Raw genomic sequence first — 19,058 nt, 5'->3', positions numbered from 1 at the left:
GCAAAATGGGAGTCCTTGAAAGTAAGCGGTGCAAGGCAGAACAGTGGATCAGTTCTCTGTATGTTTAATAAATGTGCCACAAGAGTAAGTGTTTGTAGAGTACATAAGAGGAGTACATTCCCCTTGAATTTGATACTTTGATGCAGTATAGGGCAAAAGCTGGGTTTAGAGGGGGTTAGAAAATACCCACGATTTGGAAGTTTTCCTGAATATTTTGCTGAAAAGCTCCTGATGTAAAAAATGCTGTGTCTGCTCTTGTTTTTTTCACTGCAGCAATACAGAGGTCTCCAGTTTTTGGTGATGCTGTGTAGCTCTCGAGCCTGGCTTTTTGTTTGACAGAGCTGTAAGTAGCTCCTACGCTCTCACGGCAGGATTCCACGGGTTATTTATGTCTGCAGATGTGTTACGTGCCCAACCTGAGGGAAGGTTCGATAGGTAAACACTGAAAAAGAGAGCTCAAAAAAGACTGGAGGCAGGAGCAAAGCGAGGAGGATTTACTGATGATTTTTAAGTTGTGTCAAGCCTTCTCCACATGCCCTCTGGGCATGGTCAGATACTAACTCTGATCCTGTCTTAGTGACAGCCACACCTTCAGGAGGACCAGCCTGAGCAGGAAGACAATATTTCTTCCTTGTTTTTTCTTAGTTTTATTTTAAAGCTCTTCTGAATTAATTTTCTAATGGTAAGATAATTTTGTCATCACCAGCTACTTTTAAAATTTTGTTATCAACACTTAATTATTATTGTTACTATTATTGTTATTATTATTATTATTGTCATGTGGTTGTTATTATTTAGTTTGACATAAAGTTGGAGGCAAAGCACTCTCCTGACTAAAGACCAGCGGAATGCAGTGCCAGGAGTGGTGAGTAAATCAGAACTGGCAGATTTTGTGTGGACCATGCTGTGAGATATGAGGGAATGTCCATGTAGTTCTGAAGCTCAGTCGTGGAATACGAGTTACCCTAACTGATGGAATTATTAGTCTGAGACATCCCAAAGGTTCCTCTACTTGCTGGGGACATGAGGCTTTTTGGAAAGAGAGCTAGGCCATTAAATCCAGCAACTTTCTGTTTCCCCGGGGGGTTTAGGGGAAAGGTTGGTTGATTCACACTGGGTGGGAGAAACCACAAAATTCTCAGGGGGTTCAACACCAAACTTTTACTTGCAAACTTCAGAACGTTACGGTGGAATAAGGTACTTGGCAAATTTTAAAACAACGTCCAGACAAAGTATTCACAAAGTTCACAACTTTACACTTCACAAACTTTAACTTAGCGAACTTTAACTTGTCCGGATACAACAAGGCACGCACTAAGGCATTGACTGGAATTTTTACTCTGGCTTACAATATATTTATATATCTGCCATTTTGGGGCAGGCCATGGATCAAGCTGCCATTTAGGGTCATTGGTGGGATCACTCCGCCATTTGTTGACAGATCATGGGCTGAGTCCACCATTTTGTGACAGCCCATGGGTTCGTCCGCCATTTTGTGAGAGGCCATGGGTTCCTCCGCCATTTTGTGACAGGCCATGGGGGCAGTCTGCCATTTTGCAGCAGGCCATGGGCTCACTCTGCCATTTTAGGGCAGACCTCGGGTCACTCTGCCATTTTGTGACAGGCCATGGGCTCACTCCACCATTTTGTGACAGGCCACAGGTCAGTCTGTGATTTTGGGGCCGACCATGGGCTCACTCCACCATTTTGGGGCAGGTCATGGATCAATCCGCCATTTTGGGGCAGGTCATGGGTCAGTACACCATTTTGTGACAGGCCATGGGCTCACTACACCATTTTGTGCCAGGCCATGGGCTCAGTCCACCATTTTATGACAGGTCATGGGTCCGTACACCATTTCGTGACAGGCTATGGGCTCACTACGCCATTTTGGGGCAGGCCATAGGTTGGTCTGCCATGTTGGGGCAGGACATGGGCTCACTGCGCCATTTTGGGGCAGGCCATGGGTCGGTCTGCCATTTTGCGGCAGAACATGGGCTCACTGCCATTTTGTGACAGGCCATGGGTCAGTCTACCATTTTGTGACAGGCCATGGGCTCAGTCCACCATTTTGTGACAGGTCATGGGTCAGTACACCATTTTGTGACAGGCCATGGGCTCACTACACCATTTTGGGCCAGGCCATGGGCTCAGTCCACCATTTTATGACAGGTCATGGGTCAGTACACCATTTCGTGACAGGCTATGGGCTCACTACACCATTTTGGGGCAGGCCATGGGTCGGTCTGCCATTTTGCGGCAGGACATGGGCTCACTGCCATTTTGTGACAGGCCATGGGTCAGTCCACCATTTTGTGACAGGCCATGGGTCAGTCCGCCATTTTGTGACAGGTCATGGGGTCCCTCTGCCATTTTGGGGCAGGCCATAGGGTTGGCTGCTGCCGTTCCAGTGTGGACCAGAGGCTGACTAAGGCTCAAGGAGATGGGGTGGAGCAGTAGCAGTCCTATCTATGCAGATCTCTCCCTGTTCCCACTCACACTTCCCACCTGGTTGTTTCGAGCCACTCAGCCATTCCTCTGGTCTCCTACACGCATTTACCTCTTATAAAGAACAGCATTCACGGAATAAACTAGGAAAGGACTTGCTGGTGACATTTCTTTTAATTGAAGGAGCTTCAGATTTGGGTGATGACAAAGAATGAGGGTGGTTTCCACAATGCAATTAGACAAAAGAAGTATGTCTGAATTCTCCTTAAACTATGGGGAGATACTGAATTCCTCACAGTGGAATTCTTTGGTGCAAATGGGGATGCTGGATCTACGAACTTCTGCTCCAAAGGTGGTTCAGGAAATCTCTGAAGAAAGAAAGGAAGAAAACAGCTTTTAGTATGTTTTAAAGGATTTTTTTTTTCAGATAAGGAGACGTATGAGCGAAGGACTGTACCTTCACCAACTATTAATGTACATTATACAGAAGTCCTGAAAAAAATACTTGTTGATTTTCAGTGTGTACTATTCCCAGACTAACAACAGGTTCCTTTTGTCATCTGGCTTTAAACCCAGTGAATATTCATCAGTCATGTTCAAGTAAAGTGAGTAAAATCTAGTTTGCTTCGTGCCACAGACGCTATAAAATACATTCTCAGTGTTAGGTCCACTTGTCCAAAAAATGTTAGCTCAGAGAAAGACACTGGAACATGCACTCACTTAATGAATTGCGCTCTCAGGGCAGCAGTAACTATTCTGTGGCTGCTCTCAGTCTTTTATTTTCTCCTTTCCTAGAACAGGCAAAGAATGTGTATTCCCAAGGGGAAAAAAGAGCATGAGATTTAATTTAGCAGTTATATTACACAAGCTGCACTTCAGCACCCCACATCTGTTCAGAGGAGTACTCAGTAATATACTTGATTTCCTTTCTGTGGAACATAAGTCAAGGTCTTGATGAAGTGGAGGATTTGTGTCAAAGGCAGGCCAGTGTGAAAATACAAAAATGTTCTCTTTACCTGAGTTATGCTTGTTTTCACCTCTGCTAAGCAAGTTGATAACAGTAAATATAAATATAGATAACAGCAGGAAAGATATAATTAAGTGCCTGAATTTGAATTAATGTTGCAATCAAGGTATAATCCATGATATGGTTAAAAGTTATTTCAGAAATTCCATTTGTTTCAGCTATAATCAGGGCAGTGTTGCTGAAGTTTAACTTGTGACTGAAGTAACAGAACTGATTAATGGCTGTTATTATGAATTTCCATAGCAAGGGGAGAACAGGGTCCTGAAATGTCATACCAACATTGCCTGAAAGATACATTTTTTTAATTCCTTATAAACATCTGAGTCTCAGTAAAAGTCAAGTATTTAATCACCTGAAATTAGTGCAGGCTGTGATGTCTGTTGTTGTTCTCTAGATTTGCTTAAAAAGATCACTTTTCAGCATTATGTGGCAAGGGCATGTTTATTCCTCCTTTAAATGTGGTTTTGCTTCCACTTGTTAAGCCTACGCAGCTCAGAACTGCAGCAGGAGGAAGAGGGACTTGATGAGTGGGAATGGGTCTTTATTATTGGTATATAGAGGGCATTTTGGAAAAGGACATCACTAGGATCAGAGAATCCAGCACATCTGGAGAGGTTTGCCAAAGTCTAATGCATTGGACTAATTAATGCCTTTCAGAAAACCGAGATGTATTTGTATTTTTTAAGATGGCTGGAGAAGGAGAGGAAAGGTGTCCCTGTGAGAAGATGAAGAGTACCAAGCTGTGACTGCCAACATACTTTGAATGAAGAAATTGCAAGTTGCTTAAAAGGAACATTTTGGGAAAGTGAACTGTATGTCGTTAAAGAAGTATTTCATCTATCATCATCTGATTTTCTTCTTACAAAACCCAACCTTCAAAGCTCTGAATATTGGCAAAACTTGAAGGTCAAGGGCGTAACTAGTAATTTCTTACCTCTGGGCAACACTTTTAAAAGTCTTTCTCTGGGACAGCCTACCTTATTGATAGTAATTGGTTCCAGTTTTATTTGGGTTTTCTTTAGCAGATTCCATTACATTTTGTCACTCTGGATGGAGGGAATACAGTTAGTGCTGATAAAGAGCATATCGGAGCTTTTGGGTCAGTGCAGTTTATCTTTAGCAAATCATTTGGGCTCTCAAGCGATCCCTAAGCAATCTCTTAGCCAGAGCCTTTTCTAATACACTTAAATAATTGATCTCCTATTACTATGTGGCTATGGAGTGGAGGATTTGAAAGAAATCCACAAAGAAGGATTTGCAAAAGTACAGAGAGAGCACAGAGCCCTGGCCTTCCACCCTGATGACTTCAGCAACTCACAACCTTTTGTCTTTAGACGTGATTTCTTTGAGATTTTTACTGCCACTAGATATTTTTTTTTTCTTTCCTCTTTGCAAGTAAAAAGGCTACATGATTAATTCTGCTTTCAACATCGGATGTGAAAGCCTGCTTAGGAACCCCCTGCGTGGAATGGCAGCAGAGAAGAACAAGAAGTGCCTGGTTTGTGTCAGGAGGAACAGGCTGTGCTGTTTCCAGTGCTCTCCTCAGCCTCCCACAGCCACAGAGTCCTTAACAGCAGTCATTAAACTTCCTAACGTGTGAGTATGCCAAGAGCCCCTGGTTATCCCAGCTAATGAGCGGGCTGAGATGAAGTGGTGCCCTTTGTGATTCCTGTCCTTCTCTCCCATCGCCCTCTTACTCCCACGCACTGACTGAACTGATGGGATGCTTGTACTGAAATCAGTGGAAGATTCTCAGCAGGCTGAGATCTTACTGACATCTTTTTCCTTCCATGCCAGCAGAGACCAGCATGAGGCCTTGTACTGGGAGATAGTCCTTGAAGTCCAGCTAAAATCTTTCTCCTCTTAGTCATGGTCGTTCCTCAGAGCCACACAGGTAACATTTCCTACAGCATAATCCTAAATTCAGCTGAATTCATAAGCAGATAATAACAGTTTACGTTGCCCTGCTTACGCAGTAGCCTTGTGACATACACAGTGTCTTGCTAAAGACACAGGATTCAGGTTGCCATTTCCTATCTTTGTCTTTAATTCCCACTTCATTACTCAGACCCAGTAAATTCTATTTAACTAGAAGGTAACTGTTTCTTGAACTAACACGAAGAAAAACATCCAGTTGTCATTTACATCAGAAAAATGTTAGGAATCTATTACTTCCCATTGAAAATCTCTTGCAGTTGTTAATATCTGAGTTAATACTGAGTTAATATGCCTTCTTTCTAATTAGATTTTTTGTCTGACTACAGATTCCAGCCTTATGTTATTTTTATCCCCAAGACAAAGAGTCCTTTGGCACCTGGTGTTTTCCTCTTATGATTGTACATCTGTATCCCAACATTTCAGTTTTTTTAGAAGCTGAACATATTGGCTCCATGGAGTCTAATCATTGTATGGCACTTTCTCTGGTTCCCAAATACAAGTTGAGGCTTTTTTGCACACCTTCTCCAGATTTTCAGTAGACTATGCGGACATTAAAAGTGAATAAAATATTCCAATATTAGTGTCACTCAAACCATATAGAGGAATATTCCCTTCTGAGGAGAAAGGAGCGCTCCTCAGACTCTGCCCTGTGGGCTGCACTGAGCCTAGAGCATCCCCTGCTGCTCCGGGCTTGGGATGGCACTCCCAGGCAGAGAACTGCCGGTGCAGTTTGTGTTTATTTTTGTTGGTCCGTGTCAGGCAATCTTTTACTCCTTAGGAGTTGTTTATTCTTAAAAAAAAGCCCAAAAAAACTCAAGTTTGAAACTGTCGCAGAAAAAGTTTTTGATGTTTTCTCACAGCATTTCTATTCTTTGTCTCATGTCCTACAGTCATTTTCTAAAAGTCCCAGTGCTAAACATGAGACGAAAATCTAGACAAGAGAAAGGATACAGAATAAACTCTCTTACTATATTTTATATCCCAAAATATACTAATACGAGCCATGCCCATAATGTCCAATTCAAGGAAAACACGGATGTCCTTCTCTATGGAGTAAATTTTCAAGTCACTTTTTCTTATTTCCCAATCCCAGAGAGTAGGCTCTGTTTAATTCCCACTTATTTAAATCAGAGATATTGCATTTATTCAGATATAGCCCTCGGGGTCTCTTGCATAACTGAAGTGTTTTAGTGGTTGCATTTCCCAACAGAACATGTTGAAGATCTTGTAGGTGAGTAATCGGTGCCATAAAATAGCTGCTCCATTTCCATGGCTGTGGACAAATCCTCATTCTGAGTGCAATGTGCTGGTCTATCACTGGTGAATGAGGAAATTCACTCCATCTGTCTTCTGATTCCAGAATTATTCAGTCTGTAATTACCTACTGATATGATTTCCCCAAAGATCATTTATTTCATGCTTTTTTTTTTTTTTTCCACCAAGTACCTTCAGAAAATATGAACAGAAGCAGAGTTGCTCTGCAAGGGAGTCACTACTGCTGGAAGCATTAACAGCTTTAATGAGGAAAGCAGGGCAGGTCTGAGGGTTTGTAGTTACTGCTCTGCACAGATCCAGGTGAGATGTACGCTGGCTTAAATGGGCATTTGGAGAATTACTAAGGTAGGTGTGACAGCAGTGAACCAAAATTGTTCATTATGGGGAGGGTAGGTGGAAGGAAAACCAGTTTAGATGTGATGTTACCAACACTTTTCCTTTATTCCCAGAAAAAAAGACCTGTCAGTGACTCTCTTCCGCATTGTCTCCTGAGATAGAAGACTTCCCAAGGTATGAAGGTGTGTTTCCGGTGCTGTCACTGGGATTTGTCCATACAATACTGCAACTGGTTCCTTAGTTCACCTTGAAGAAACAAAGAAAAACAACCTCTTTGTTGTCTATCCAATGCCCTCCACTTACCCACCACAACATCTCAGCGATATCTTCAATATCTACCCCCCATTATCACCACATTAGGTTCCTCCCCATTCACCCAGCCCCCAGTCTTTCATTCTCCCCTGGAGTTTTAGAAGTCTTGTTCATTTTTCTCCTCACTTGCAGTTTTAATTTCTTCTCACTGAAAGCAGCAGTGCTGGTTTTTAAGTGGTGTGGATATTCCCTGATCCATAATGCACAATAAACAGGTTACCCTGTGCAACTGGATGGAAGATTAAATCCATGCTTTTGTTAGCAAGTTGAAGCACAGGCTTTAGCTAAATTATCCCTTTGCCTGACCATCTGTTTCCAACGGAAATGCATCTTTGGCTTTAATTATAAATCTCTTATGAATATTATTTTTCTTTTCTAACCCAATCTGCCCTTTTGGAGATGAGTTGAACTCTCCCTGTGCTGTCTGAAGGGTGGGTGGGATCACCAGCATGGCTGATACAGTGATTCATTTTTTTAATTAGCCTTCCTGTGAATGATTTCAAATCTATTTATGCACTTGCTGCAAGTTGAAGCAAAAATCTGTGTTAGCAAACTGTGTTTATGAATTTGCTACAGATACCATGTTATGAAGCAGTCTAAGTACAAACATGTTAAACCATATGGAAAATCCACCCCAATCTTGCTAAATTGCTCCAATGTTTAATTACCCAGATCATTAGAAATGTGCACCCTCTTTCAAATTGTTTTTTCAATTCCAATTTCCTGGTCTAGCCCTCTGATCATCTTATAATTCTTTATGTTCCCCATGAAGGTGTGTGTAGATTGAAACCAAACACAAAAACCTCCTACTCCAGGTGCTGTTCTCCAACAAAGAATTACTCATCCCAGTAAGGATTTGTCATTGAGATGCCTTGTAGTTTATTAATTTTTTCCAAAGAAAGGGTGAGGTCATTCTTTTTATTTTAAATTAAAGGGGGGGTGGTGGGGAGGAGGGCACAGAGAGCTCTGGGTTGGGGTATCAGGGGGAATTCTCAGTATTCTGGAGCTCTTCTCTTTTACATAGTAAGGATTGGGAAGGGAGTACTTGTATCTTCTGTGGTACTGAGCAGCAACTCCTTTTTGTGACCAAGAAAGAAAAGAAAAACACACCGAGTTACGCTTCCTGGCACCTTTTCCAGCTCCTCTGGAGAACTTGGCCCTTGCTAGTCAGCAAGAAGACCTTGAGCAAGAGAAGAATCTCCTCCTGCCAAGCTTTCTTCCCCAGCAGAGGCCAACTTGTAGTAACGCGGTGTGGAGATGAGTCAGTGCAAAATGGACTTGGTAAACACTTTTACCCTCCTTCTCCAGAGACAGCTGCACTTATTGCTTCATCCAAGAACCACTGAGGGGGAGAGGGATTGAACACTCCTCACTGGAATCCTGGGGTATGTGCTGGTCTTCTCCTTGTAACTTTTACCCCTGCGAGTTTCAGTTCCCATCCCTCCTCCTCAGCTCTTCATCAGCTCCTCATCGATTTAGCTCATTCTCTTCAAAGGATTTCCAGCTTAGAACTGTGCCAGACTGCCTTTTGATCTTCTTGAAGGTGTTTTCTCTCCAGAATGACCAGAGTAACTTTGATCAAAATACAGTTTATTGCAATGTTTTCATAACCCATGGCTTCGTTTGAGTCACCATCGCTGGAGGGATTTAAAAGACATGTAGATGTGGCCCTTGGTGGCCTTGGCAGTGCCAGGGAAATGGTTGGAAACAGGGAAACGGATGATCTTAGAGGGCTTTCCCAACCTGAATGATTCTGTAATTCTACAAAACTCTCTAAATCCCAAATCCTGCCATTGTAGCACTTGCTGCCACTGTTAAATCAGCCCGTGGGTTTTCTTCCTGTGTGATTTCACTCTACCAAGGGCTTGTACAGAAAGTGTATCTACACCAAATGTTTCATACAGCTTTCAAAGGAGTCCTGAGAAGGTTTAGCTGTTAATTTATAGAATGAGAGAGGGAATATTTTCACGCTCAGCCCTTCTCCCCCCCATTTCTGTACTAAGTTCAGTGAGTGAAAATGATTCACTGTGATTCATTCTCATTGCCTCCCAAGCTGCGTTCTTCCCTGAAAAGTACAATATATCTTTTCATGTTCTCCGTGAATGCTGTGGCTGTGACTTCTTTCTCCATGTTTCTCATGTTTAGCAGCAGCTCCTGTGAAGAACAGGTACCTGAGGAGCATGAGAGAAAAGCTGGGATTGTATCTGGAACGAGCTCTCTGCAGCTCTGGGAGAATAACAACCAGCTCTTTGGGTAAGGGACAATGCTCTGAGGATTGTTCAGCTGGACCTAAAAGTTTTTGGGCTGTGAAATGTAGAATTAGAGAAAATGTGGGATTAGAGAAGCATGGAAGATAACTACAGAGTTCCCTGCAAATGAAGACTCTGGCTTTACATACTTGGCCTCTGGGAAAAAATACAGGCAGAATTGGCTTGTAAAGCAGAAAACATGTTGGTTCTTCATCCAGTTTTGAAACAAAAAACCCCCAGACAACAAAAGCATTCATTTGGGTTTTTACACCACCAGATGACTGTCTAAAACATGTATTCTCAATCACTGTCTGTGTGTATATTTAGTACAAAACCATGTTTATGCAACCAAAGATAAGCCAAGAGACTTGTGTTATCATGTGATGTTAGCAAACTTACTCTCACAGGAAGACAAATAGTTTATTAAGCATCCTGACCCTGGAATTTGAGCACCTCTGCTTTTCCATCCATAAATCCTCCTAAATCGATGGCTTCTGGGTGTTGATGGCTCGCCTTAGGCCCTCTCTACATACCATCCTTAGGGAAGGAAGCTTGGGATATCTGTTTCAGGTTCCAGCTGCTGTGCTGGGGGATGTGAGAAGCGTGCTCAGGCTCATTAAATCTGCAGGACTTGGAAGCTGTGCCCGTGGTGACACCACAGACAACATTCCAGTGAGACCCAAGCGCTGGAACTCTTTGGCATCAAGCACAGCCCATGTGAGAGCTCAGGAGCAGTTCCAGAGCCGACTCCAACACGTCTCCTTGTTTTTCAGCTGCTGACATAGAGGTGGTTTTTTAAAAAAAGTCCAAAATGAAACAGATGTCCTTGGGGAAGCTGGAGATGGAAATATTTCTCGTGTGAGCCATCTCACACACATGGACTGGAGGCTGCTTTGGGAGGTTTCTCCAGAGACCAGAGACCTTTCCCGCAGGTTGTGGGGAGCAGAGCTTTTTCCTGCCTGGAATTTGGTGGGCAAAACACGACACAGTGCTTGAGGTGGAATTCTTAAGCACCCAGAGGATAAAATCCTACAGGAATATATTTCCCCAGGCTAAGAGAGGACAGTACTTTTTAAAAACATGGATAAGCCAGCTATGCTGCTGCGCCATCTCAGTTGTTTCCAACTACAGGCAGAGATCCAGAGACATCCTGGATCCGAAAGATCCACTCTGGATTCCAAGAGAAGGAATCTTTCCCTTTAAGCCTGCTCATTTCTTCAGTTTAACACAACCAACCTGAAATACTCTATTTCTTTTAAACTCTGGTTGCTTTTGAATTGCTTTCATCTAGAGTGTGAAATTCCAAGTCACTGTGAAAAAGCTGCCTTAGGAATATTCTTGGCGATGCTGCAAGCAGAAAGTACAGGAAACCTCCCAAGAGAGGTTGTTCCAGCAACACTGCCATCCACGTTTCACAGCTGCAGGGACATCCAGAGCAAATCCAAACACCAGCTTTTCCCTTCAACAGAGCCTTTGCTGAGGTACAGCTGCCCAGGATCCATCCCTGGAAGTGTGCAAGGCCAGGCTGGACGGGGCTTGGAGCAACCTGGGACAGTGGATTATTCTTCCAGAGGAATAAAGGAGGGTATGCTGGCATAATTCCTCTTCAGTTTGGTTTTAATATCAGTTCTCCTTCAAGTTTGCAGTACAAGTAACATTTTTTAAGTCCATCCTTTCAGCATTATTTTGCTTTTAGGCAGTAGAGGTATTATTTATTTATTGGTATTACTGAATTTTCTCATTGATAGATATTTTTTCCTAATCCTGGCAACTGTAATAACCACGTAACCCTGACCTTAATATTTAACCCACTGAGGCTGATTTAGAAAAAACAATCAGAGAGGTCTTGTACAGGTTAAAAAAATACCTGTATAGCAGTGTGACTGTGGATGTGTGTGCACAGTGAGCTGTGCCAGCAAATAATTTATCAGTAATTCTTATGCAGAAGTCTGACTTACTATTTTCTAACACATAATATTGGAATTATTTGGATTTCACGAAGCAAATTTAAGGAGTGAGTAAAGCTTCTGTGAAAATGCAAAGATTTGGCTCAATAAATTAGAATGCTTTACTGCTAGCCAGAAAACTGCAGTAAAAAAATGCACCGGGCCGGTGGATTTCTTGTAAGTGAAGTGTAATCTCTAAGTAAGAATGAGTGTTGATGGGGAATGATGAGATGCAAAGTCTGACTGGCACAGGGGTCAGGAGTTAAAAGTTGGCCTCAGCATTAAGAATAAATCACATATAGAAATATAATTTCGGCACAGTTCTGTTCCAGCTTTTGAGGATACACCAACTCCCAAAAGGCATCCTGGGGCCTGTTGTTATTTTGGGATGCCTCAGCCCCAGCTGGATTCAGACAGAAGTTAACCAACAGCATTTAATTACAGCCACATCAGAGGCTTGTGTCAAACAGTGCAGGTAAGTCAAAAGGGAGTAAAAGTCAACTAATAGGCTTCTGAGACAACTTTCCCAAATATATTAAACCTAAGGAAATATCTAAATGCATTCTTGAGGTATTTCACAAATAACAGAGATCCTTTTCTTGCAACAAATGACTTTAAACCAGAAAATAGTAATCATGTAGAAGGGCAAAGCATTAACAAATACTTGATTACACTAAATACTCCTCTTTAAAAATTTTCCTGATTGTCCTGACCTTTTCTTTTCCTCACTTAGCTGATCTGCATGTTATGAGTTACTAGTTGAATTGGGTGTAAAAACAATTGAAAAACAACTCCCAAGTCTTTCAGGATGACTAAAGTAAAACCAGATGACAGTTAGAAGATAGCTCTGCACAGTTAGAAGATAGCTCTGCACTGGTATTCATTATCCTGGAAATAATATATAGCAAGCTATAGGAGAAAACACTGAAAAGAAGGAGTACACATTTTTTCAAGTTGTTATATTATCTTCCTTGTGAATTATCAGTGAAGTATGAAAATCAGTTAAATGATTAGACAGAGATTTAATTTACTAAATATATTCAAGATAGAAGAGACTTGATAACCTTTTCTGCTCCCAGAGTGGATATAGCACCACAAAGAAGGAACATATGCTTTCATCTTTTGCTAAGGTATTACTTTTTTTTCCTTTTTCCCTTGTTTTTCTTTTTGGATGTAAAATAAATAGTCCATACAGAAAATGGAAAGTAATTGTGTAAGGACTGAAGACCTTAAATCATATAAGTGGAAGGAGTAAAGAGAATTCAGGTTCAAAGTGGAAACAGCACCTTAGTGCAGCAAAAGCCCCCCAGCCTGGCAGGATTTGGCATTTTGGAGTGCAATAGCCAAGGGAATGAGTTGGAAGAGGCTAAAGTTGCCCAGGATTTGCACCCAAAATGTGTGGTAAGTGTATTCTTATATCATTTTCATGTATTTCATATAATCAAGTGGTTTTTCCTGGGAAGCTGTGGGAGTTGTAAGCTGGGAGTGGTGATGTGTTCCTCATCCTTAGGAGGTGAAATGCTTGGAGAAAGTTGGCCTGTCCAGTCTAAACACAGGGAAATGTCCAGGCAGGTGAGATGCAGAGGCACTCAGCAGGTTTTAAACTCTGATTCTGCTTTACTAAACCGTGACAAGACTTCTGTTTAGTATCTGCACGTGCTCAAAGTGCAGCTCTCCATCTTTGAAAGATTCCACTCCACTTCCCTCCAGCAATCCCTCAGCACTCCCTGAGAGCAGGCTCTTTCTGCTGGCTTGGAAAACCATTTTACCTCCTACAAACACGAACACCTTTGGGATAAGCAGAGCCACCACTAAGTTCTGCAGTGGGTACAACCTGGTCACACAGATGCTGAAAGCACTTACCTACAAAAACTTCCAAAATCTCCACTATTGCTCAGAAAGTATCAGCACAGACTGGTGAAACTACAGGTTTTTTTAATAACTTGGCTGGAATGGCTGTAATGACTCTCAGCATGCAATAATATTTTCCCCTTGGAGTTTGGAGAGTAAGAGTTAAGAGAGCTCAAATCCTGTATTATTCTGGGCAGCTGCAAAGGAAAGTATTTTGTATTTGGTCGAGAGGAATTGCTGGAGTGTGTGTTTTAAATTGAAAGTGCTCACTAAACTGAAGTGGTCTAAATTGAAACTGTGGTGGTTTTTCACGAGCTTTGGTAGTTCCTTTGGTTTGATCAAGGAGAGGGGAAATTAGTACTAACAAAGAAAAGTGTAACACACACACACAGTTTACTGTCTTTGTACTCTTGTAGGAAAGTGGTTATTGTACATTTTATCCATAAAAAGCGAGTCAAGCCCTTGTTTAATTCCCGTGGTGATCCGAATATTGCAACTGCAACTATTTCTATCAAATTTCAGTGGAGCAGCTTTTGAGTTTATGTGAACTGTCAGGGGTTCTTAGGCTTTCTGGGTTTCATTGTATTGGTGACTGAGTGGTAGAAGCCTAAAGATAAAGGGAATTTTCACATGTGGCAATAGAGACAATGTTGAAAAATACTTATAGTCAAGAATAAAAAGATATTATATAATATCAAGAATGTAAGAAACTTGCTGACTTTATAGAAAGGGAGGGAGAATGAATATACAAGTGGTGGCTTAAATGCTCTTTTATTGCTTTGATTTCTCAGTTTCAGCAGCTGGTATGGCTGTTAGAACCCTTCTATTATTTACATTGAAAAAAAGGAAGAGGAGGATATCTGGGGAAAAATAATAAAAGAAAAAACCAAATTGAAGCTGTAGGGAAAGTAATTTTTCTTTCTAAGTACAGCAATTCAAATGGCTCATAAATGGGGTCAAATAAAGATAAATGCAAAGAACCCCACCAAATGCAATGTGTGCTTGTTGTTCTGTGATTTTATGGTTTAATCTCGCTGTCTTTTCCTGGGAAGTCCCCATATGCCGTGGTTATTCCTAGTGACAGCTGTCATTTGGTGGTGGTTCCTCCAGAATGGCTGCAGGCAGTCACATAACCAAGCCTGCTCTCCTGCTATTCCCAGCTCTTCCTTGTTCCCTTGTGCCTTTTCCTTTAGGTCAGAACTTCCCTCTGTGCCCAGCAGATCCCTGTGTCAGGTAGGGAACGGCCACAGCCCCGTTATCTTCATCTACCCACCCTGCCTCCAGTAGAGGGAAAAAGATAATGCTTAATGTTTTTTTCATGGCCCATCATAAATCTGTCACTTTGAAAAATATGGAGAAGGAGCTAAATTAATTACTGTCTTATTGATTCCCCTTGGCCTGATTCATTAGAGGATCCCATCCCTGCATAAACCTCTCCCCCGAAATGCCGCTCTGGGTAAAACCTGGCAGAGAAATTGCATCGCCTCCACCAAAGGACTCATTCATATTTCATTGTTTTAAGTGGTTTCCTCTGTAAATATTTCATAGATGATGTATATAGATGAATGTCAAAGCAGAAAACTTAAAGAAGCCTTGACTGCAAACTTTCGGGGTTCCTGATAAACTTTTTTAGTCAGAAAAGGACTAACAGCTCACTCCTAGCACAGGCTGATTGGGTTTTTATAACATCTGTCCCAATACTTGCCATTAACTACATTAATTAGCAAAAGCTTGCACACAAGACCTGCACACAGGTCTTATTACTCACATCAACATCTATTGTTTGAATCAAAACTGAACTTGTGTCTCAGGATGTAAAGGAGGTGTCCATTAATTTTTTCCACACTTCTAATACTTGACAGCAAAACCCTTGAGTGGCTATTTATTTATTTATTGTGATTACTGTTCCTTTACAATTCAGCTGGTTCAGATAGACCCATGTGCCCCAAGCTTTTTATTTCCAGAGAGGATGGAGATGGCTACAACGTAAGTAAAGCCATAGTAGCTCATGGAGTAGTGACCCAGGAAGAGTCTGGTGTGGTAATTGATAGCAAATCTAAACATTAGACTTGTAATCGTGCAGGGGCCATCAAAATTAATTGTACTTGAGCACAAACTGTTGAAAAGCTAAATCTCTTCAGGGAAGGATTTGTGGAAGTGCAGTATTCCTCAGGGAACCATGCAAATCTGCATTGCAATAGCCTGTTTCCTGAGGTTTCCTCGGGGATCCCGGGGAATTTATAGGAAGGCTGTATTTTTTTTGTAGTCACACCGCCTTTACCAGCTGCACCAAATTCTTCCTTGGATGACTACATTCCACAAAAGCAATTACAGAAAGTGCTGGGGTTCTTATTTTCATTTCTTTTAGTTGGGCTACAGAGACAATTTCTCTCGAAGAAGGAGCACGTGCCATGGTGGAGAGGAGCCTGCACGTTTATCCTTTACACTGAGGGTATTTGGAAAATGCTATTATGTTTTCAGGACGTTTGGAAAATCCTGTGTTGGGTGGGACTGGATACCCAAGGCCACACAGACCAGAGATTTAATTCCTACTCTTTATCTCTTCTAGTGTTGCTGCCTGGGAATTCACTCCCCATCAATACAGAATAAAAAAAAAAGCTCTTTTCTTTTAAAGCAACAGCACATAAAGAAAGCAAAACCTGACCTCATTTGTTGGTAGCAGCGCCGAGATGAACTGCGGCTCTGACCTATTTCTCCAGAGTTACAATTATCTGCTGTAATGGTACCATTTTACTTCTTAAATCCTGGATTATTGTAATTTGAGATTTACAGAAGTTATTCTCTCTCTGGTTGCAGATCTTGATGCTTCAGGGGCAAGGCAATGTGAAGGGACAATGAATATACGTGAGGGAGCAAAGACAAGGCATGGGATCAAGCCATAAGGAATTGGTAATTTTTTTGTTAATATTTTTATAAATATGTATAATTTAATAAGTTATCCGTGTCATCTGTGTAGTTTTGCTTATTTTCATGTATATATAGAACATATATTTATTTATATATTTTTAAATATATATAAAAAACCCATACTTCTGTATCCATATGTGTCCCTACATGGAGTGATCTAAACCAAGGTCACGTGGTGAGGGATCTGGGTTTTGTTCAGCTGTCTGGCAGAGACATGCTCAGCCTCTCTGTGCACCATGGGAATGGTAAATATAAAAGACTTGAAGAAATCAAGTTCTTAGATATTCAGAACCAAACCCCTTGGCAATAGAAGTTGACAGAGCTGCCTTTAAATCAATTTAATACTTGCTTAAATCAGTGGAAGGGAAGTGAATTACGTTGCGTGAGGATCTGGTGTTTGTAATCTGATTTCATTTTTTATTTATTAGCAGTATCCAACCTCACAGAACAAACTTTTTTTTCCCCCCTGAGTTTTATGTTGGCCTGCATCACCAAAATGAACAGAAAATATGTTCCTATGTTTTCCTCAAGTAAAATTTCAGTCTTCAGAACATATCATTCATTCAGTGGGTTCAGTGGCCGTGGTTGCACTTGATGATGATCCTGGAGGTCTTTTCCAGCTTTAGTGGTTCCACGATTTTGTGATTTTTGTTGTAGAAGTGTTCACAGCAACACCATGCTGGTAACAAACACTGAGTCCTGCCAACCCAGACAGGCAGAAATCGTGAGCTGGGTTCTCACCAAGCACAGCATCAGCTCTAAAACCTGAGTTTTCAGGGGGGAAAAACCCAACAAACCAAACCAACAGAACTGACTCATATCTTTTTATTTACCCTCTGCTTTCTAGCACATATTAAGCTTTGCCCCAGCCCATAAACACTGGCAAAACACTTAACACCACGAATCTGCCTCAGTTCTGTGCCAAATGCTATAAACTTCATTCCCCACTGTCACCAAGACTGGTGCGCCCAGACCATTCAGGCCACGCATTTCACATCAGCTGGACTCATTTTCTTCAATCCTATTTCTGCATGCCTTCAGTTTAATGGGAAATCATTCCCTTTTTGGTCACAGATCTACTCTGTAATAAACTGGTTGTTCGGGGCTGCCTTTCATCCCTGTCAGGGAGATGCCATGAGCACCACCCACGGAATACACGGGTTTTAAAGAGCAAAAGCTGAGGAGGCTGAGGTCAAGCAAGGACAAGTAAACTCCGACTGGAATTGCTCTTAGCGAGGGGCCTCGTTTGTTTTTGGACTCCTGTGCGAAGTCAGTAAGTTTTGCTGTGGGGGGAACGGGGCTGGATGAGGGTTTGAGGAAGACATTTATGGCTCCATCCCCAGAGGGCAGACACGCAGGCTCAGCATCTGCCAGCGTCGGATAGGGATGCAGGGGGAGCACTAGGGCTTGGAGCAGCATTAGGAGCAGCTTTGGCCGAGGCAAATGACAAATTTGCTGCTCTTACTTCAGTTACTTAAACAAATTTTAAATCTTTTCCGTCAAGGGAGCAAAGAAGGCACTTAGATTCCAGGAGCGGGAAGTTTTGGAACAGAAGCAGACAGAAGATATTGCCGTGGTGGGGCTAAAAGTGAGACAGAACATTTTCCTTACTCCTGAGGGATGTGCACTGGGAACAGGCAAAAGGTGGGTGCATCCAAGTGACAAGAAGGTTTTGCTATGAAATGAGAACATACAGCATAAAATCTCCAGCACTTAATAAATATAAGAGTAAACCAAACATTTTCCTCCTTCTCCCAACAAAACAACTTGGCAAATGCATCGGCAAAGGCAGGTGAATAATCGAGTCACTCTTGGTTCTCAGCTCTCCAGGGAATTTCAGGTACTTTGGAATCTTGTGGCTCATGGCATGGCAATAACGTGAAGTTCTTAGATTGGGCATTTTTAGAGTTTTCTTCTTCTTTTTGTCTACATACAAATTTTTTTTGTGCTAGCAAGATGCATACGTCAAGATGTCATCCAGTGTGTAATCAGCTATATAGTGGTTATGGTTTTATTATCATAATCAATTACTTTGCCTCCCTGTAAAATATATCATTAGGTTCAAGGTCAAGAAAATTTATAAATGTCCAATATTTAACAATTACTTAATATGCATTCAATTAAAATTGAGTCTCAACAGAGATCTTGGTTAAAGACTGAAAATTGTGAAGTGGGTTAGAAGGATTTCACAATGGGTGAGAATCACCAGCCATGCAATAATCTAATATAGCCAGACTAAACTGTTGTGTCCTTCTAGATAGTTGTAATAGAAGTAATAATTGCCTCTTACACGATGGAATGTCTAATATTAATTAAAGTTTCTAGATTTTACATCAGGTTCTGGGCTATAAAGTGTGTCCCATAGGCATTTTTCCAGCTGTTTATCTCTACTTTGCTACAATTGTAGCAATAGTAACTCCTTGCTAAGAAAAATACAAACACATTTGTTACAATGTAGCTTAATTTGGTGTGGGTTTTTTTTTTTTGTTTTTTTTTTTTGTTAGTAAAACCTAGAGTAACTGACTAATTGTGTTGTGACATTGCTACATCTAAAAAAAAAAAAAAAACAGATGAACTTTACAAAGTACTAACTAGTTTGTCAATTTTGAATCAGATTTCAAAGTATGAAATTTTGACCAAAATAGGGAAAAAAAATTGCAATTAACTATAGAACTGGTCAGATTTTAAATGCTGATTAAAACCAAATATGTTTAAAATCTGTGTCCAGCTCTCCCCTCTCCTCACTTT

The 19,058-nt window shown here is 41.4% G+C and overlaps 2 long non-coding RNA genes across 2 annotated transcripts; both read left to right on the top strand.

Moving 5' to 3' along the window:
* Positions 1 to 3,945: 3,945 nt before the first annotated feature.
* LOC120323967 lies at positions 3,946 to 8,264 on the top strand. Its single transcript, XR_005564921.1, has 5 exons — positions 3,946 to 4,287; positions 4,872 to 5,071; positions 5,276 to 5,369; positions 6,857 to 7,198; positions 8,109 to 8,264. It is a non-coding gene; the product is annotated as an uncharacterized LOC120323967 (long non-coding RNA).
* Positions 8,265 to 8,367: 103 nt separating this feature from the next.
* Positions 8,368 to 18,266, top strand: LOC113985776. The gene is made up of 7 exons (XR_005564920.1): positions 8,368 to 8,721; positions 9,482 to 11,170; positions 11,853 to 12,006; positions 12,718 to 12,932; positions 16,200 to 16,292; positions 17,385 to 17,583; positions 17,815 to 18,266. It is a non-coding gene; the product is annotated as an uncharacterized LOC113985776 (long non-coding RNA).
* Positions 18,267 to 19,058: the final 792 nt, after the last annotated feature.

Source organism: Pipra filicauda, unplaced genomic scaffold, assembly GCF_003945595.2.
Source record: "Pipra filicauda isolate LSUMZ 115617 unplaced genomic scaffold, ASM394559v2 scaffold389_size666192_pilon, whole genome shotgun sequence".
NCBI classification, from domain to species: Eukaryota; Metazoa; Chordata; class Aves; order Passeriformes; family Pipridae; genus Pipra; species Pipra filicauda.
The sequence above is the reverse complement of the archived record's forward strand: the minus strand, read 5'-3'. Positions and strand labels throughout refer to the sequence as shown.